General features: G+C 43.0%; 1 protein-coding gene across 7 annotated transcripts in view; it reads right to left on the bottom strand.

Annotated features, from left to right (window-relative positions):
* Positions 1-20,740, bottom strand: part of LOC144608148 (calmodulin-binding transcription activator 1-like) — an 863,868-nt gene that overhangs the window by 219,471 nt on the left and 623,657 nt on the right. The window lies entirely within an intron of this gene.

Here is a 20,740-nt window from a genome sequence, read left to right on the forward strand (position 1 = left end):
TTTCACTTCAAGTAACCCAGGCATTCCCTCTCCCTCTATCCCGCCCCCACCCAAGTCGCACTAGTTTTTCGTTTTCACCCAACAAACAGCCTACAATGGCCAGTTTCCTTTGTCATCGTTACTTTTTTGCATATCTTTCATTCATTGTTCTTTATGTCTCTACATAATCGTCTATATCTCATTTCCCTTATCCCTAACTAGTCTGAAGAAGGAACGTCCCCCTTTCCTTCTCTCCAGAGATGCTGCCTGTCCAGCTGAGTTACCCCAACTTTTTGTGTCCATCTTCAATATAAATAGACAATAGACAATAGACAATAGGTGCAGGAGGAGGCCATTCGGCCCTTCAAGCCAGCACCGCCATTCAATGTGATCATGGCTGATCATTCTTAATCAGTACCCTGTTCCTGCCTTCTCCCCATACCCCCTGACTCTGCTATCCTTAAGAGCTCTATCTAGCTCTCTCTTGAATGCATTGAGAATTGGCCTCCACTGCCTTCTGAGGCAGAGAATTCCACAGATTCACAACTCTCTGACTGAAAAAGTTCTTCCTCATCTCAGTTCTAAATGGCCTACCCCTTATTCTTAAACTGTGGCCCCTTGTTCTGGACTCCCCCAACATTGGGAACATGCTTCCTGCCTCTAACGTGTCCAACCCCTTAATGATCTTATACATTTCGATAAGATCTCCTCTCATCCTTCTAAATTCCAGTGTATACAAGCCTAGTCGCTCCAGTCTTTCAAATAGAAGTCTTTCCCTTTCCTTTCCTTATTGAGAGTTGCTCCTGCCCTGGTTTATTGGTCTGAAGCGTTGCACAATGCTTGGCTGTGTCTTTTCAGTTTTTCACCCTGGTGGTTCCTTTTTGTTACTGGTCGTGGCTTGTGTCGGCACGCAGTGTTACTGGGCATTAGTGGGCGCCATGTTGTTCTGGGCCTTGGTTACATACTGTATCACTTGGCTTTTAGAAAGCTGTTTTGTTTTTTTAACTGCTTATCTGTGTAAATTTACTGTTTTCTGGCAGGAACGGCTTTCTCATATGATTGTCAGGTGAATATTGATTACGTGATATTTTTAGCTACAAAATCAAATAAAGCAGTGGCAATTATTGAGATACAGCCATTATCACGCTGCAATAGTAAGTAATTGCATTAAAGTCCAACGGTATCATGGAACGTTAATAAGAGTCAGTATGAAGAAAACTGGTAGGTGGTATCCTAATTGTACAGTGAGTGAGTGAAGTGGTGAGGCTCACTCGGCAGAAGTCTCTGGTAATCTACTTGATAATTCATTCTCGGCTCCACTGTGTAAAACAACAGATACAGGCTCCATGTGCATCTTGGATCTGTAATTCATCTGGCTTGGTTTTCAAATCATTGCGGACAACATGAGGAAAGTACGTTTGAACTAAATCACTTGGGCCGTACATGGAGGTTATACGCAATCTTTAACGCGTGGAGTCCCAGGATCTTATTTCCTTTCAGTTTAATTAATTATCAGAAGAAAGGTAAAAAGAACAATCATACTGTGCCTGTTAAAACCCTCAAAAGCGTTTTACAGCCAATTAAGTAGATTTTCAAGAGCAGCCACTGAAGACATGACGGAAACATGGTGGCCAATTTGCACATTGTGAGTTCCCATCAAGTATCATGAAATAATTACTGAAAAATCAATTTTAATGAAAATGATTGAAAGATAAAGTATCAGCTCAGAATCTTCCACTGAATCGTGCCTGGACAGTACTCATCTAAAAAATGTGAACTCTGACACTACCTCAGTCTTGCAGTGGGGCATTAGTTTAGATTTTGTGCTTAAATGGGGTACAATTTGAGCCATTGACTTCTGAGTTTGATGAAGTGTTCTGCTTTCTTGAGCGTGGTGGACAGCAATGATACATTCATTTCAAGTAGGAAACCAATGGCTGTATGAAGCTGTGTAGGACGGAACTGCAGATGCTGGTTTAGACACAAAATACTGGAGTAACTCAGCAAGACAGGTAGCAACTCTGGAGAGAAGGAATGGGTGACGTTTCCTGTGGAGACCTGAAGTAGGGTCGAGAACTGAAGAGGGGTCTCGACCCATTCCTTCTCTCCAGAGATGCTGACTATCCCACTGAGTTACTCCAGCATTTTGTGTCTATCTTTGGCTGTATGAAACTACTGTGATGGAGACAGCCAACATCTAGGTAGGTAATGTGATGCAGGAATACCGGACTGCCTTGCACGAGACACATTAAACCAAGGTCTTATCTGTATGCACAGTGGATGTAAATAATCCCACTGCACTATTTGAACAAGAGTTTGTAAAGCTCAGTTATCTTACCTAGACGTCATTGCTCCTTGTGGGAGCTTGTTATGCATAAAATTGCCTGATCATTTCCTGCTCTGCAAAACTGATTTCTTACGATAAGCCATTGGAGCTGGGGTTGAACAGACAACCCTCGAACTCCGAGGCAAGGCTGCTGCCCACTGAACCACAGCTGTTATTTTAACTTGCTTTGTTTGAATGAGGTTTGACTTGATGTTCACGAGATTAATTGAACATCTGTCCAATTCAATTCAGTTTGTTCCAACTGAAATCAGATTTAATAGGGTTATTTCTGAGCTCTTTTCCACCAGAACCTGATAAATGCCTCCAAGATTTGAAGAAGCATGTTAATGGCATCTGTTTGCAATGAAGTCAAAGAGGTCTTGCTGCTGTCTGATTAAGGCACCTGGACTCACTTCCTTTGTTCTTCTATAAACCTATTATTTCTTTAATGGAACCGACTGGTGCTGGTAATTGATGCAAATGCTATCATGTTACAAAGGATTTTATAGATAAATAATGTTAATTTTAAACCAAATAGTTCAAAAAAATGTTGAGGTACTGAGACGAGGTTTCAAGGTTTGCTTTCCATTGCCAGCTTCCAAAGTCTGCTCTTCCAAGTGTTGAAAGATTTGATTAAATCCAATTGCAATGGTTTCTTTCAATGCTATAATTAAAAAGGAACAACTGCTTCGAGCAGAGCCAAGGAGGCAACAGACGTTGAACATGTTTTAATAAAACAACAAAGCATAAGATGTTTCCTTTCCTTCCTGGATTTACAGGTTTGTTGGTCTTGTCGACACAGAAAGCACTGGGGATTAAAAGCTCCGGTTTGATTTCAACAATTTGCGTGCGTGGTCAAACTAGGGTGAAGGAGGAGTAATGAGCAGAAGACAGGAAGCTTGGCATGTGGCTCTCTGGTGGTGAGGTTTAATCTCTGGTTTCCGGACGCAGCTGGGATCTTAATTTTTATGCCTCATAAACCTTATTATACCCTTCTTGCAATGGTACGTCATGTTTCCATTTATAAATCTAAGGGATCCTTATGCGTTTTTAACAGAATTCTCAATTTGTCCTACCACCACCAAAGCTTGGGTACGTAGACCTCTAGTCAACATTGGCTCTTCTTTCTTTCAAAGTACGCAATTCCAGTTTTTGATGTATGAAGTCTATTCTACCAAGTGAAGGCCCATTTCACCTGCCTCTCTCATCCACCTAATTTCTGCTACCGTCTTCCACACTGTTAACAACATTCCAAGCTCAAAGTTATATGTGCACTTTGATATTATCCTATGTAAATACGGGTTTAAGTCATTAATATATATATCTTAAAGACCAATGTTTTTCATTTTGATTGCTGGAGAATCTCAATGAAGTATGGAAAAGAACCCTTAACTTTATTCTCCATTCTAGCACTATTCAAAAAAAAACTCAGGTCTGTAAATAATTTTAGTTTCTAAACATACTCCTTTAAAGTTCATCCTTTTATAAAATGCATTTGAGTTTGGGGTGATTCTCGATTTTCTTTTTAAAAAAGTAAGTAGAATAAAAGAAAGTAGAATCTCACATAATATTCACAGATGGTTTTCAAAAGATTATTTGCCTAATGAATTACATGGCGAATATATAAAGCAGATGGTAACGCTTTGAGAGACTGTATAGTGCAGATGGGCCTACTTTACAGTGAGAGGATAAGACATCAGGAGCAAGCCTGGATTCCAAATAAAAGTAGAGTTTAGAAGTTGTAAAAAATGGAGCAGTAATTATTTCATCACAGGGATTTTGAGAGTCCAGTGGTGTTGGGATTACTCTGAAAAGCAGAGATTAAACAAATGTTCCACAATGGCATCTGAAATGACAATGGGAGACTATTTGCATCGGTGAGAGGATTGGTCATCAGAGGGCAGAGATTTGATGTAATCGAGGAGATTCGGGGGTAGGTTTAGACTCTGTGATTTGTTATGATCCCGAAAACACTTCCTGCAAGGCCAATAGAAGCAGATTCAATGATAACTTTCGACAACTGGATACAACCGAGAAAAGGAAGAAAATTGCAGGGTGAGAGTTTGGAAAATTGGGACTAATTAGATAGTCCCATTCAAGCAACATCGCTAGCCTTGTAGACCAAGTGACCACCTTCTGTGCTGTACAATGCGATGCAGGAAATTTAATCTCACAGTGCCAAACATTTACATTTAGCACTCAACAATGTCAGTGCAGTGAACGAGAGCACAGAGGGAGACAAGTGCTGACTCATAGCGTTGGAGTGACATTCACCGTGACAGTAGAAAGCAGATTCAACACCTACATTTAGAAACGATTCTAACCTAGCGATGGACTAAAATGAATAATACTAAATGTCATGCTAATTAAGCTCATCAAATTCTAATTATGTGCCTACTGATTAATTAGTTTTGCGCAAGGCTGACATTTACGGTCAATGATATGAGACAATATATAAATACAGTCTTTGTCACAAACCCTGCCAAAGGTAAAGACATTTGTTACAGCTTTTTCTTTGGTTATTTATCTAGTGGCTTTATAAATATTACTCGAACTTAAATTCAAACACAGTCAAATTATGAACCAAGAGAGCAGGAATGAGAGCATTGATTAGTAAATTTGAAAGAACGTTGCAGAATTTTATAGATGTCAGCAAACTGCCTTGGGCACTCAAGTGCCACTTGATCGATGCAAGATATTTTTGTTCAAAAGTTGCTGACTGATTTCAGAGAGATAAAGTATGAAAAAACCTGCTCCGAAACTCTGTCCATTGGACAAAACCAGAAATAAGCAGATAGCAGTTGACATAGCAGGCAAGAGTTCAACCTTAATCACGAATCATTTAACTCTCCCATGTACTTGTGCAATCAGAAAATAGGTATTAATAAAAGAAGTACATTAAATATATTCCTTACTGGATTTAAGAATTATTAAATTTTATGAATACAGCTAAAAATAGCTTTATCACGAAATTTAAGCGCAGTGAAAGTGATTTTAAAATCCATATAGGCTCGTTTAACAGTTATACTAGTATATCATTGTCAGTTGCTCAGTCAATTTTAAAAACATGCCTTTTTGTATTTCTGCAGATAAAAAAAACATAATTTTAAGAGCCTCCCCAAAGGGCTACATACAATCACAATGAGAATAAGCTGCTATTATGATTTTTTCTACACCAGTGCAAGTTCAATTTGTGCTGGACACAATTTGAGTTTAAAACCCCGCTACCTTTTGCAGAGGGTACGTTGATTTAGGATAAGGTGCAATGAAGAAGTCAAGCAAAATTCCTTACATTCAGGAAATGTTCCATTGGAGTGGGAAACGGCAAATGTAAATCTTTATTAACAGGGGAATGACAGACAACAGGAAACAGGACCCCGGCAGTCCTTTCAGGTGAGGCAGAGGTTCACTTGCACCTCCTCCAACCTCATCTACTGTATTGTTTCGCTGAACACCTTCGCTCAGTCCGCCTGGGCCTACGCCATGACCCAGTCACTAAACATTTTAACTCCCCCTTCCATTCCCATACTGACCTTTCTGGTCATGGGCCTCCTCCACTGTCAGTGAAGCCAAATGCAAATTGGAGGAAAAGCACCTCGCATTTCGCTTGGGCAGCTTACAACCCAGCGGTATGAATATTAATTTCTCTAACTTCAAGTAACCCTTGCTTTCTCTCTCTCTCCGTCCCTCCCCCACCTTAGTTCTCCAACTAGTTACACTGACCTCCTGATTGATATTACTGTTTGTATGCCTTGTTTTCACCTTCCCCCAGCCAACAATAGACCATTCTACTTTTCCTTGACCAACATCTGCTTTGATCTATCGTTTTCACACCTTACTCTTCCATATTTCTAGTTTCTCTCTCTCCTGACTCGCAGACTGAAGAAGGGTCTCGACCCAAAACGTCACCCATTCCTTCTCTCCAGAGATGCTGCCTGTCCCGCTGAGTTACTCCAGCATTTTGAGTCTAAAACAGGAGAAGTACAGCCTTGTTAACTTAAAATCTGCTACTGTGGGAAACTGTTAGAACTGTTGTAACATGGCACCTGGCAAAATTCAAAGCAATCAAGCAGAGTCAGTATGGTTTTGTGAAAGGAGAATCATGTTTGACCAATTTTGAAGAAGTAACATGTACTGCAGATAAAGGGAAACTGGTGGATGTACTACACTGAGATTTCCAGAAGACAGGGCGGCATGGTGGTACAGCGGTAGAGTTGCTGCCTAACTTGGGTTCAATCCTGAGACCCACCAGAGACTTGGGTTCAATCCTGACTGTGGGTGCTGTCTGTACAGAGTTTGTACGCTCTCCCTGTGACCTGCGTGGGTTTTCTCCGTGATCCTTGGTTTCCTCCCACACTCCACAGGATTGTAGGTTAATTGAAGATATTCACAAAATGCTGTAGTAACTCAGCGGGACAGGCAGTATCTCTGGAGAGAAGGAATGGGTGACGTTTTGGGTCGAGACCCTTCTTCAGAAGTCTATCTTCTTTTGTGTCTATCTTCGATTTAAACCAGCATCTGCAGTTCTTTCCTGTACATTTTGTAGGTTAATTGGCTTGGTATATATGTAAGTTGTTCCTAGTGTGTTTAGGATAATGTTAGTGTGCGAGGATCGCTGGTCAGTGCGGACTCAGTGGGCCGAAGGGCCTGTCACCGTGCTGTATCTCTGAGCTGCGCTGAATTGAGCTGATAAGGTGTTACATCAATGACTGCTGCTGAGAATGAAAGCTTTTGGTGTGGAAGGCAACATAGTGGCATTGGTATGGGATGGGCTGACTGTGACCATCTAGCCTGAATTCATCGGCCTGAATGTGACCATCTAGCTGGCAAGGTGTGATAAAGTCTGATGCTGGGAAGCCTCAATCCTTTACAATTTATATAAATAACATGGATGAAGGCGTCAGAAGCATTGTTGCCGAACCTGCTCATGCAAAGGCGCTGTTTCCACAAGTGGGATCATCCAAAACTAGTGGACACTGTTTAAATATAAGGAATCACCGACAAGATACAGATGAAGCAATGTTTTTTCTCTCAGGGAGTCGTGAGTCTCTGGGTCGCTCCTTTTCGAAGGGGAGTGGGAACACAGGGTCTGTTTGTTTTGACGGCAAGGAAAACAGATCCTTGAGAAGCAATGGGTTGAAAGGTTCTCTTGGGGAGATGAGAACGTGGACAATGAGATGAGCTGTCACCTTGATGAATGGTGAAGTGAGCTTACTCCAACTTCTGAGCACCAACCACGTCACCTGGGAATTATTCTCAATTTTTATTTCCACTTCTAGTCCATAAATCTTTTGTAAAATACCAAATGAATTTCTGCATTCCCTGTTTACTGGGAGCTCCTGAGCAATGCATGTCAGGATAGAAAGATCTGCATCAAACCTGGCAGATCTCACACCTTCCATTATTGAGGCCAATGGTTGTAAAGTTACACAGGCACATTGCTTAGGGGAATAGGGTGGTGTGATCTACTTTGTGCCCAATTCACTGGGCCGATGGAGTGCCAGACCAGAGTAGTAGCTTTAGATTTCATGATGCACAGCCAGAGGGAATTGCTTCCCCACAAATGGATCGCAGATGAGCAGCCGAAGCACTGTGGCTGGGGCGGGGGTTGGATTGCTGACACAAGTGGCGAAGGGTCAAAGTTGGAAGTTGTCAGTGTACATGTTGAAGAAAAATCTTGTACTTATCAGTGATGCTTCTGAGGGATGTTTTTTAATGTTGATGATGAAACTGGAAGAGAGGATGTGCAGGGCAAGGCCTTGCTAAGCCTCATCTTCTTCTGTATTACCATCTCACCTCTGGAATTCCTCCATGCTCCCTTCCCCTTCCCACACTGATGTGATACTGAGTTGCCAATGAGGTAGTTTAGTTTAGATGAGAGATACAGCGCAGAAACAGGCCCTTCGGCCCACAGGGTCGGCGCCGACCAGCATTCCCCGCACACCAGCGATATTCTACACACTAGGGAACATGAACAACTGTTACCGAAGTAAATTAGCCCACAAACCTATACGTCTTTGGAATGTGGGAGGAAACCGGAGCTCCCGGAGAAAACCCACGCAGTCACGGGGAGAACGTGTAAACTCAGAACTGACAGCACTCGTAGTCAGGATGGAGCCCGGTTCTCTGGTGCTGTAAGGCTGCAACTCTACCGCTGCGCCACCGTGCAGGTAACTGGGGGGAGATTGGCATTGGGTCGTGAATGATTTCCCTGTTCAATGAGAAAAGTGGAGAAAGGTAAAGTAAAATAGCAAATGAATGTTTTAACATCTCCAGTGAGCAAGTCCTCTTCTTTCACTGAAACCTACAGAGCTCCCAGATATGAAATAAGTCCAGACACTCGCTGCTACCTGTTCAATATCCTCTGCTGCCTTCATGGGTGATTTACTCAATCGATGAGGCATGAAAGCATTTAAAAGCTGGTATTTCAAAGTCTTAACACACACGAAGCAAGGTCTAGGAATAATCCCAGTCAAGTGGCATTCTTCATGGTTTGGCTTCCTCCAATCTTTCTCCCAGGGCATTTGGAAAATTGGCCTCAATTTACAAGCGGGTGCTAATAACGGGGAGCTAGCAAATGCTATGTGGAATGCTCCTTGGTAAATCCCTTCATTGAATGAATGAATGAATGAATGAATGAATGAATGAGTTTATTGGCCAAGTATGTGCATATACAAGGAATGTGCCTTGGTGCTCCAGTCACAAATGACATCACAAACATACAGTTAACAATTGGGAATAAAACATAACCACATCAAAACAATAAGGATACAACATTACGGTCTAAACGGTATACAATGGCTGGGTATTTCATCATGACAAGTGCTTAGACACCAGAACAAAAATAAGTCATTTTGCCAATCTCTTCCTAGCTCCACTGTAGAAATAAACCAATCGGATGCAAAGGAATGGCACACTCAAATCTCAACACTTGATATGATAATTGCTTCTGAGTAGGACGAAGAATCGCAAGACATGAAACAAAACTGTCTGCCAAACACCATCCATTAATGCTCTGCTGATGTCGTCCAATATTGAAACAATCAAACAATAAATTTGACACTAAATCCTGCTGTGACTCCACTGCTGCCTTCTGGCAACTCAATCACCAGGCCCTTGTATGAAAAGCTTGTGGATTATAATGGCCTTTTGTGCTATGAAAAATTCATGCATTTAGATTTATAACCCTTCTTGTTTACCAATCTTTCTTTCACAGCAGCTCTTTTTAGATTTGCCCCCTCATAGTGACCTTCACTGAGAATTACGTGTGCTGCCAGAAGCCTCAGGATAGAATCATGACATGTTCAGTTCCACAGTTCTTTTTCGACTGTTGGCTGTGAAGGTTTAATATGAAAAGAGCTCAGTCAATATCGAGCTGCATTTATATAGCACCTTTAAAGTAATAAAGCATGCAAAGGTGCTGCTCACTCGGTCATAATGTACAGAAGTGTGAAAACGCACACCTGCAGATTCAGGGACAGTTTCTAGACCCTTGGACTATCTTTGACTGGACGTAACTGGACTTTGTCTTGCACTAAACATTATCTATGTTATTCCCTTTCTCATGTATACACTGTGGATGGCTCGATTGAAATCGGGTATTGTCTTTCCACTGACTGGTTCGCACGTACCACAAGCCTTTCACTGTACCCCGGTACACGTGACAATAAACTAAAACTCAAACTCAAGAGGGTAAATTGGAGAAATTTCAATGCCAAGCCACCTGCGAGATTTTAAGGGAATACCCAAAGGAGAGAGGTCGGAAGCTTTCGGGAGGAAAAACTAAAGACCAAGTCAGTTGAAGGGCTGGTTCCCAATGGTGAAGTGATATAAATGATGGATGAGCAACAGGCCAGTATTTGTGGGATGCAATGTTTTCAGGAAGCTGCAGAATCACGTGAGCTCAAAGAGAAAAGGGTGGGTTGGGAGGCATAATGTAACTTGAAGACAAGGATAAAATAATTCTCTATTTCCCACAGACTGGTATATGGACAAATGCTGGAAGGATGCTCTTAGTATGTTTCTGAAGTTGGCAGTACTGGGGGATGGTGGTGTTTGGGAGACAGTTTTGTTTCATGTCTTGCGTATCTTTGTCCTACTCAGGAGCAATGATCATATCAAGTGTTGAGATTAGAGTCTGCCATTCCCTTGCATACAATTGGTTTCTTTCTACAGTGGAGCTGGGAATAGATTGGCAAGATGTATTTTTGTTTTATTGTCTAAGGACTTGTCATGATGAAATAACCAGCCATTATATACCAAGAAATTGATTTACCGAGAAGCATTCTACAGAGCATATACTACCTTCGCCTTATTAGAATCTTCTTGTAAATTAAGGGCAATTTTCCAAATGCTCTGGCAGGGAGAAAGATTGGTGAAAGCCAGACCACAAAGACGGCCACGTGACTGGGATCATTCATAGACCTTGTTAGTGCGGGACAATGCCAGCTCTTAAATGCTTCCATGCCTCACTGACTGGGTTCTGGAATTTGAACTTTCAATATGAAGATAATTAATAAGGTTGAAGAGGACCCACACTCTACATGTCTGACCCCCATCTCCAAGTCACTACTTAGTCAAGTCAAGTCAAGTCAATTTATTTGTATAGCACATTTAAAAACAACCCACGTTGACCAAAGTGCTGCACATCTGACTAGGAAAAAAAAAAGAAACATACAGTGGCAGGCAGCCAAACACAACGGCGCGGCCATCTTGAACAAAATGTTAATTCAATCACCCACAGTCCAACAACAAAAGCATTAAATAAGCATCAAAATTACACCCCCAAAAACACAGTCCAACAATAAAAGCATCAAACAGGCACTCAAACCACCCAACCCCAAAAACACACAAAAAAAGAAACATCCATCAAAGAAACATCCATCACAGTGAGTCTCCTCCAGTCCTCTCCTCACTGTGATGGAAGGCCACAATGTCTTTCCCTTCTCCCGCTGTCCTCGCCCGCAGTCAGGTTGTTGTGGTTGCAGGCCGCACCGGACGGTCCACAACGGGCCGGCCCAAGGCGCGTCGCGTCGCAGCCGCTCCCGCAGCCTCCGAAGACGGCCGGCTCCGCTGATGATAAGTCCGATCCGGGGCGGGCGAACACGCTGCTGCCGCTGTTGTTGCACGTCGGGGCGGTCGTGGCTCCCGACATTGAAGCCCCCGCCCAGCAGAGAAATATCCCGCGGCATATCTTAGGCCGCGCCGGACGATGAAATGTCCTCGACCCAAGCCCCGCGATCCGGGGCGGGCGAACCCGCTGCCGCTGCCGGAGCTCCCGATGTCGGCATCCACGCGGCCCGAGCCTAAGGCGAGTCGCAGCCGCTCCCGCAGCCTCCGAAGACGGCCGGCTCCGGTAATGGTAAGTCCGATCCGCGGGCTCTGCGAACCAGAGCCCTGGAGGCCGACAGCTCCAGGAATTGGGCCGATGGTAGGCCGCAGCTGGAACGGAGACACGGCCCAGAAAACAAAGGTCGGGTCTCCGTTCGGAAGGGACACATATTTACAATGTTACAGTTTCCCCCTCCCCCCCCCCCCACATACACACATCGTACACAAACACAAAAACACCACATCACAACTACAATTAAGACCAAAAAAACCAACAAAAACACAAAGACAAATGGATCGCAGGTGAGCCGCAGCTGCTAGGGCAGTGCCGCCATTTTGCAGACCACTTAGATGTGGTCTGCACATTTCTGCGTTCAGAAGAATAATGGGTGAACTCATTGAAACATGCAAAATTCTTCTGTGGCTTGACAAGGATGCAGAGCTGATTACTTCCCCTGACTAGGATAGCCAGCACTTGAGGTCACTGTCTCAACTTAAGTGATCAAAAATGAGGACAAATTTCTCCACTCAAAGGGTGGTGCAGCTTTGGAATTCAGCACCCAACAAGGCTGGAAAAGCCTCAATCATCAATTTATACAAGGTAAACAGATTAGTTTAGAGACGCAGCACGAAACAGACCCTTTGGCCCACCGAGTCCGCACCGACCAACGATTCCCGCACATTAACACACTAGGGACAATTTACATTTATACCAAGCCAATTACCCGACAAATCTGTACGTCTTTGGAGTGTTTTAGATATTCAGGGAATCAATGTAAGCTTATGTTTAATGTAGGAAAGATATATGTTTAATGTTCAATACATGTTGTGATAAAAGACCAGCAGTGATCTTATTGAAAACTATACTAGAGACCAGAGGGCATAGGTTTAAGGTGAGAGGGGCAAAGTTTAAAATAGATGTGCAGGGCAAGATTTTTACACAGAGAATGGTGGGTTCCTGGAATGGGCTGCCAGGAATGGTAGTGCAGGCCTAATAGCTGTATCAAAGAAGCTTTTAGATAGGCAATGGATAAGTAGTAGAAAGAGGGATTATGGATCATGTGCAGGCAGAAGATATTAGTTTAACTCGGCATTGTGTTCGGCACGGACATTGTGGGCCCAAGGGACGTTCCTGTGCTCTACTGTTCAATGTTGCATGAAGAGGAGAAGGCAAGTTGATTTGTGCAACGGCAGATGCAGTAAAACTTGTAAAGATGTGAATTTGCACACTTTAGACAAATAGACAAAACAGAAATGCTGAGTATTAATTACATAGAGAAATACTGATATTCAAAGGAATATGTACACCAGTCACTGAAACATGCACATTCAGCACGCAGTTAAGTAAGTAAATGGCATACTGAATTTCATTCCAAAAGGCTTGGAGTACAGAAGGATGTCATTCTACAGTTATACAATCTTTTGGTGAGACCACGTAGAGTCATAGAGTGACACAGTGTGGAAAGAGGCCCTGAAGCCCAATTTGCCCACACCGGCCAACATGTCCCACCCACACTAGTCCCACCTGCCCGTTTGATCCAAATCTCTCCAAACCTGTCCTATCCATGTACATGTCTAACTGTTCCTTAAATGTTAGGATAGTCCCTGCCTCAACTACCTCCTCAGGCAGCTCGTTCCATACACCCACCGCCCTTTGTGTGAAAATGTTACCCCTCAGATTCCTATTAAATCTTTTCCCCTTCATCTTAAACCTGTGTCCCCAGGTCCTCGATTCACAAACTCTGGGCAAGAGACTCTGTGCATCTACCCGATCTATTCCTCTCATGACTTTATTACCATCTGGAATATTGTATGTTTTTTGTCTCCTCACCTAAGAATGAATATGCTTAGCCAGTGAGGGAGCACAGCACAGGTTCGCCAGACTGGTTACTGAGATAGAAGGACCACCATGTAAAGAGAAATTGGGTTGACGAGACCTGTATTCACTTGGAAATAGAAGAATAAGGAAGGATCTCGATCAAAGTTTTAATGGGGCTAGGCAAATTAGATATAAAGAGGTGTACACTGAGCTGGGAGGCTTAGAGTTTAGCATCAGTCTCAAAACAAGGGAACATTTTGGACTGATATGTGGAGAAATGTCTTCACTTAGTGGGAAGGGCAAATTTGGAATCCTCTGTCACATAAGCATATAGAAGCCAAGTTACTGAATATATTTAATGAGAAAGATAAGGTCCCAAAAGCAATCAAGAAGTATAGGAGACAGTGGAATAAAGTATTGAGATGGAGGATAAATGATTGCAATGAAGGGTGGAACAGGCTCAAAATGGCTGATTGTCCTTCTTCCGTTCCTATTTTCTATAATTTGACAGAATATTCCTGTCAATTTCGTTAAAAATGTCATACAATATATATTTTTCAAAACGGGAGTATTGCTCTCAGTGAATCCAGCATTATGACCATTGATTTTTTGCCCTGACAAAAAAAGCCTCAGAAAAGGCTCCTTCACTTATGTGGGAATTTACAATTCTCACCGGAGCATTGCAGTAAAAAGGGAAAGGGGAGAAAAGAAAAACCAATGTAGCAAACCATGATCTGCGATTAGAACAACATAGTGACGCACTTTTGGAAAAATTCATCACAAGCAGGAGTCAGCTGATGATCCGAAACGCACAACAACACTTTGAAGTCATTTTAATGGCATGAGCATCCATTATGAGACTGCATTTAGGGGGGGCCCAAGTATAATCGATGCCCAGCCCATGTAAGAACAGTATCAAAATCCGATAGATCAGCCCAGAAATGTGGTGGATATGGAACAGACAACCATGGATTTTATTTTCACTAATCAGTTGCTCAATATTACTAATGTTTGGTGATCCACTCTGGCAGCACCGGGCAGCTGAATGATAAAGTTAATATCCATCTACAGTTGGCGTTCAGCGTTAATTTCTCTACACTTTTGGTTAGCATTGCGGCTCTCCTTCTGAGAAAATTCTATACTTTCAGATGGGCTTCTTGACCCGAGGGAGCTGATTAAACTCGAGGTTCAGGTTTCAAGACGGCAACTGCCTCTTTTCCTCACATCTTTCCTCAAATACAACATAGATTGAGAGGGACGTTTTTCTTTGCTCACCATTACCTGACAGATTTGCGCTTGCATTGGAATATTTATTGGCCGCGTTCCCACCATGATGTGACAACTGAACGGTAATCTATGTGGAGAACCATTGCGTGTGTATTTAATTATCATTTGAGAGCAGGATTTGAGAGCCAAGAGCATCATTCAATTCCATTCACGATAAACAGCACCAACTGATAATACCCTCACACCAATTTAGCACCAGCAGCTAAAGACAAGTTCATTCCTGAACCCCCTCTTCAAAGGACCCTCTGCAGAAAGCTGAAATACTAAATGTTTAATCAAGGAAATAGTCAGCAGAAACAGAACAGGCTGAGAGGAATCCTCTGGCTCTGTGAACCCGTACACTTTCATGTGAAGAGTATTATCACCTCTTTCATTCCCCCCAAAACTAAACGTCTCGCTATATCTTTATGAAGTGAGCTGGGTTGCAGCTGAGTGAATCAGTAGACCTTTACATGTCAGAGAATCAGGATACGTGAGTCTGTAGCCTGGGAGCCAAAGTCTGACAACTGCTGGACAAGGCATCAGACACTGACAGTCCACCAACTGTGGACCTTTACTCCACTTTCAATTGATAAATAAACAGGCATGTATCAGATCCCCAGCATATGTTACTATATATATAAGAACTGCAGATGCTGGTTTAAATCGAAGGTTAACACAAACTGCTGGAGTAACTCAACGGGACAGGCAGCATCTCTGGAGAGAAGGAATGGGTGACGTTTTGGGTCGAGACCCTTCTTCAGACTATATATACCCGGCTAATAAATATCATTCTAATCTAAGTATCCAGATTAATTTCCCCTTCTATGGACTTGTGAGGCATCCCTGCCAATCCCTTACTGGGGATTTAATAACTCAGCACAACACAAAGATTAAATCTGGAATCCATTTAGAAAGATCTCGACCAAAAACGTCACCCATTCCTTCTCTCAACAGATGCCGCCTGTCCCGCTGATTTACTCCAGCATTTTATGTCCATCCTGTTAGACAATTTGGTTTAGTAATGGAGGCAATGTTTTGTTTGCCTAAACAGCACATCAGTTTACCACGAGATTTAATTTAAGGTTTTCTAAAGATTTATTTAAGAAGGGGTGCAAAGAAAAACCTGGGAACCATAAATCAGTAAGCCTGACTTACTGGAGGGGATTCTGAGGGATAAGATATACATAGACTTGGAAAGAAAGGTGTTGAAAATAAATAGTTGGCATGGCTTTGTTGTATGGGAGATCATGTCTCACGAATTTGAATACGTTTTTTGAAGAACTAATCACAAATGGTCCATAGTCTGTATGGACTTCTAGAACTGCAACAGGATCTTGATCAGTTGAATATGTGGGTTGAGGAATGGCAAACAGAGTTTATTTCACTTAAGTGTGAGGTGTTGCATTTTGGGAATCCACACCAAGGTAGACCTATCATAGTGAACGATGCAGACTTAGGAGTATGTATATAATTCCCTGAAAGTGGCGTCACAGGTGGAGAGGAAGAAGGCTTTTGGCAGGCTGGCCTTCATCAATAAGGGCATTGAGTACACAGGTTGAAATGTTATGTTGCACTCGAACAAGACATTGGTGGGCCACACTTTGGAGTATTGTGTTCAGTTTTGGTCACCCTGCGACAGGAAAGATGCCATTAAGCTGGAAAGGGTGCAGGGAAGATTTACAAGGATGTTGCCAGGAATCGAGGGACTGAGCCAGTGTTCAAGAGTGGCATGTATCCATTAAGGAGGGGGGATAAGAATCGCAAGGTAAAGGAACCTTGGATGACAAGTGGGACCAGAGATTTGGGCAAAAGGAAAAAGGTAGGTTTAACATGATAAACCTGATGTAAGGTTTAACATGATAAAATCAGACAATATAAAGCAAGCAGGAAAGAACTTAAGCAGGCAATTAAAAGGGCAAAACAGTGCCATGCAATGTCATTGGCATGTCAGATCAAAGAAAATCCCAAATCCTTTTATACATATATTAAAAACAAGGTCCTGATCCAAAACGTTGTTTATCCATTTCCCTTCACAGATGCTGCCTTCTCTGGTCACCAGTCAATATTAAAACAAAATTAATATACAATAGTTTACAGGGTAGGAACTCTTACTGCAAATGGCTGCTGCTCTGTTCCTCACTTCATTCTCTTGTTTTACTCATTGGCGAATAAACTTTCTTCATCATCTTTCATCTTTCACGATTCGATAGTTTTCTGTGATTTTAAGTAAGACTGGAAGGGTGCAGGTGGGTTTTCTCAGCCAGGGATTACACGAAAGGCGGCTCCACCAGATTACAAACACAATTGGTCTTCTGGCAGAAAACCCCCAGACCCGACAGCTTGGATCATGACAAAAATAGTTGAACCGTGGTAGTAAGAACTTTCTGCTTACTAATAACCTTCAATTGGAGCTCCGTGGACATGGTAAGGAGCAGAGACTCTTAAGAAGAGATAAGTAACGGTACCCTCACTGCCATCAAACATCTTAAAGATTACTTGCAATTGAGGTAGATGAGGCATGTACTATTGCAATGTTGAAGACACATTTAGACAGGTACAGGGGGTTTAGAGGGATATGGGTCAAATGCAGGAAGGTGGGACTTGTGTAGACGGGACATGTTGGCCGGTGTGGGCAAGTTGCCCTGTTTCCACACTGTAAGACTCTATGACTTTATGACTTCCTTCGGTATTTTGTGCATGTGCAGATTAATGAATCCTGTTGTAAATCCACAAAGTTTGAAAGCATTTTTTTAATACTGTGACAGCTGTGTTTGTGGCACTAACGTCCTCCACCAAGGAGGGAGCCAGGTGGCAGGATGGAAAAGCAGGGAGAGCAAATTAAGCACTAAAGCATCTCCAGGAACCAATTACAACCCAAAGAAAAACTGCTGGCACTCATGCAGACCAATGCTTTGAAAGGCACCCTTTTACCATGAAGGGAACAGGTAAATCTGGGGACCTGAAAATCCTTGGTCTCACACATAAGAGTCATAGAGTGATACAGTGTGGAAACGGGCCCTTCAGCCCAACTTGCCCACACTGGCCAACATGTTCCCGCTACACTAGTACCACCTGCCATTATTTGGTCCATATCCCTCCAAACCTGTCCTATCCATGTATCTGTCTAACTGCTTCTTAAATGTTGGTATAGTCCCTGCCTCAACTACCTCCTCTGGCAATTTGTTCCATGCACCCACTGCCCTTCGTGTGAAAAAAGTTACCCCTCAGATTCCTATTAAATTCCCTTCACCTTAAACCTATGTCCTCTGGTCTTTGGTTCACCTACAGTGGGCAAGAGCGTCTGTGCAGAGCTCAGACATTTTAATTTTGGGGGCATGAGGGATTGGGGCAAGTGGACGAAGCATTTGTCTTGTGGTTAGTGTGCGGCTATGTATCACTTCCAGCACGAGATGACTGCGCTCTACACGAGAAGCCTCTGATAAAGCTGGTGAGCGTGCACAGCCACACTGATAAGGGTGATGGATGAATCCCTCAGATGCACAACTTTAATTCCACTTTTCTCTCGGTGACAACAACCAGCGCTCTTAAGTCAAGGATGACACAAAGGTCAGAAACACTGCAGAACATCTGCGTGTACAGCCTAAACAATGCACCACAGGACAGCAGTCTGTTCTGTAACACTCTGACATATTCACTTCTTCCCACAGCTTACAGGAAGGTTATTAGCTGCAAAAAGCTGAGCTGGTCTGAAGAAAAAGTGAAATGAGAAAGTACGAGTTGGTCCATCATGTTATCCCTCCTACATTACAACAATGCCGATGTTTTAAAAGTACTTCATCGACTGTAAAGCACTTTAGGAAGTCCTGAGGTCAGGAAAGACACTTTCTACCCTCAGGATTTAAAACAAACATTTGCAAAATGCCCACTGAGACATCTGTATCCTTTCCAGTGCTTATAAAATATGGAGCCCTTCTCAGGCACAAATTTGACATATTTTTTAACATTATCTCTTGATTTGTCAGGAGAGACTAGATACAATCCTGACATTTATGTCCTGTAAAAGTATTGGCTTTCAACGGGTTGTAAGCACAAAATTAAATGGAGTGTTGATGCCATCTTTTCGGACCCAGTCACTTCGGCAGCTCTTCACTGGTCAATTGGTTTAGCCATGTCGTAATGAGACCTATCGCCCCACTGAACTCAGAGCAAACACAGCAACATAAAACAGCTGAACAAATTCAGAATACGGTGCAAGTTGATCAAGGGGTCGATCGTTTGTCAGTGAATATTTTTGCTCAACCATTCTGCTTGCTCGTCCACTGCACGAGTAATAGCGTGCGTGCTATGATCATCTCTGATGTTTTTTTAATTCATCTCGGCCTGTGGCCACATGTAGTAACGATCAAATATATCCAGCCATCAGACCAATCAAACACGAGACCGCAAGCTCCAGTCATCATTTCAGCCATCTCCTGACACTAAACTGTCGGCGCAGCAAATGGAAAAGCCAAGTATGAATCTTCATATGTGTAGGAAGGAACTGCAGATGACGGTTCACACCGAAGATAGGAGGCGCAAAATGCTGGTTGGAGTAACTCAGTGGGACAGGCAGCATCTCTGGAGAGATGGACGGGGTGACGTTTTGGGTCGAGGCCCTTCTTCAGACTGAAAGAGAAGTCCTTCTTCAGAAGTCAGCAGTCAGATTGTGCACTTGCCCAGACGTTGGGTTTGATGTGCACACAGACAGTTGGGTGCAGGCTCAGGGTCTGATGTGCACACAGACAGGCTTGGAGTTCAATTGCGCACATCGGCAAGCACTTAGGTTTTGGTGCGTGCCATTTGTAAACTTGCCATTTTGATGAAGGTTTGCTGCACAAAGAAGTCGATACCTGAACACGAGCCCCAAGGAACGAGGGTAACATCGAGACGTTCAATGAATCACAAAACCCAGTCTTCAGTCATTTGTCTCTCTCCACATGATGTTGTGAAATTGGGGCGCTCAATAGAACAAAAGCAATGGGCTGCAACATTATCTTAGCTGCTGTGCTGAAATCCTGGCATAGATTCATACAGCACGGAAACAGAACATTCGGTCCAACTTGACCATGCTGACCCCTTCTACGTTTGTCCCACCAGCCCGTGTTTGGCCCACTGCTCTCTAAACCTTTCCTATCCATTTCCATTATCCTTTAGAGCCACCTGCACTTCTGGCCAAGCTGTCCCAGTACGACAACAATATTAGGAATGACTAAATAAAGGGCCTACTGCCCAATGTACTCTCTCTGTTAAAAACAAGTGTACAAATCCAATCTGATTGATAACTACTCCTGCAGTCTGCACAGAATCGTCAGAAAAGTGACAGGATTCATCATGATAGGCAATCCTATCAAATGGAATTCAATCACCAATAACCTGTTCACCAATGCTCCATTTGACTTTTGTCAGGTTACGTTGGCTCCAGATGTCACCATAATCACGGTGATGTTGAAACGAATGATGGTGGTGAAGAAATAAATTACAGAGGAATGGCATTTGGCATCAAGGCAGTATTTGACTGAGTGGACATCAAGGAGCCTTGGTAAAGTCAAATTCAATGTTGATCAAGGAAAAGTTCTCCACTGATAGGAGTCCTCTCTAATACAATAATTTCAGTTCCAAGGGAATAGTCCAGGAGTCTTTCAGCACAGTGCCTGAGGCTCAATCATCTTCATCTTCTTTAGTAATGTGATTCTCCATGATGCAAGACTAGAATTAGGCTTGTTCACCGAAGTCATAGATAGAGTCATGGAGTCTTACAGTGTGGAAGACGGGACATGTTGGCCAATTTGCCACACTGGCCAACATGTCCCGTCTACACAAGTCCCACCTGCCTGCATTCGGCCTATGTCCCTCTAAACCTATCCTATGCATGTACCTGTCTGAATGTTTCTTAAACATTGCATTAGTACCTGCCTAAACCACCTCCTCTGGCAGCTTGCTCCATATACCCACCACCCTTTGTGTGAAAAAGTTACCCCTCAGATTCCTATTCAGGAATACTGAAGTGTTCAGTAGCC

This window comes from Rhinoraja longicauda, chromosome 30 (genome assembly GCF_053455715.1).
Source record: "Rhinoraja longicauda isolate Sanriku21f chromosome 30, sRhiLon1.1, whole genome shotgun sequence".
Classification (NCBI taxonomy): domain Eukaryota; kingdom Metazoa; phylum Chordata; class Chondrichthyes; order Rajiformes; family Arhynchobatidae; genus Rhinoraja; species Rhinoraja longicauda.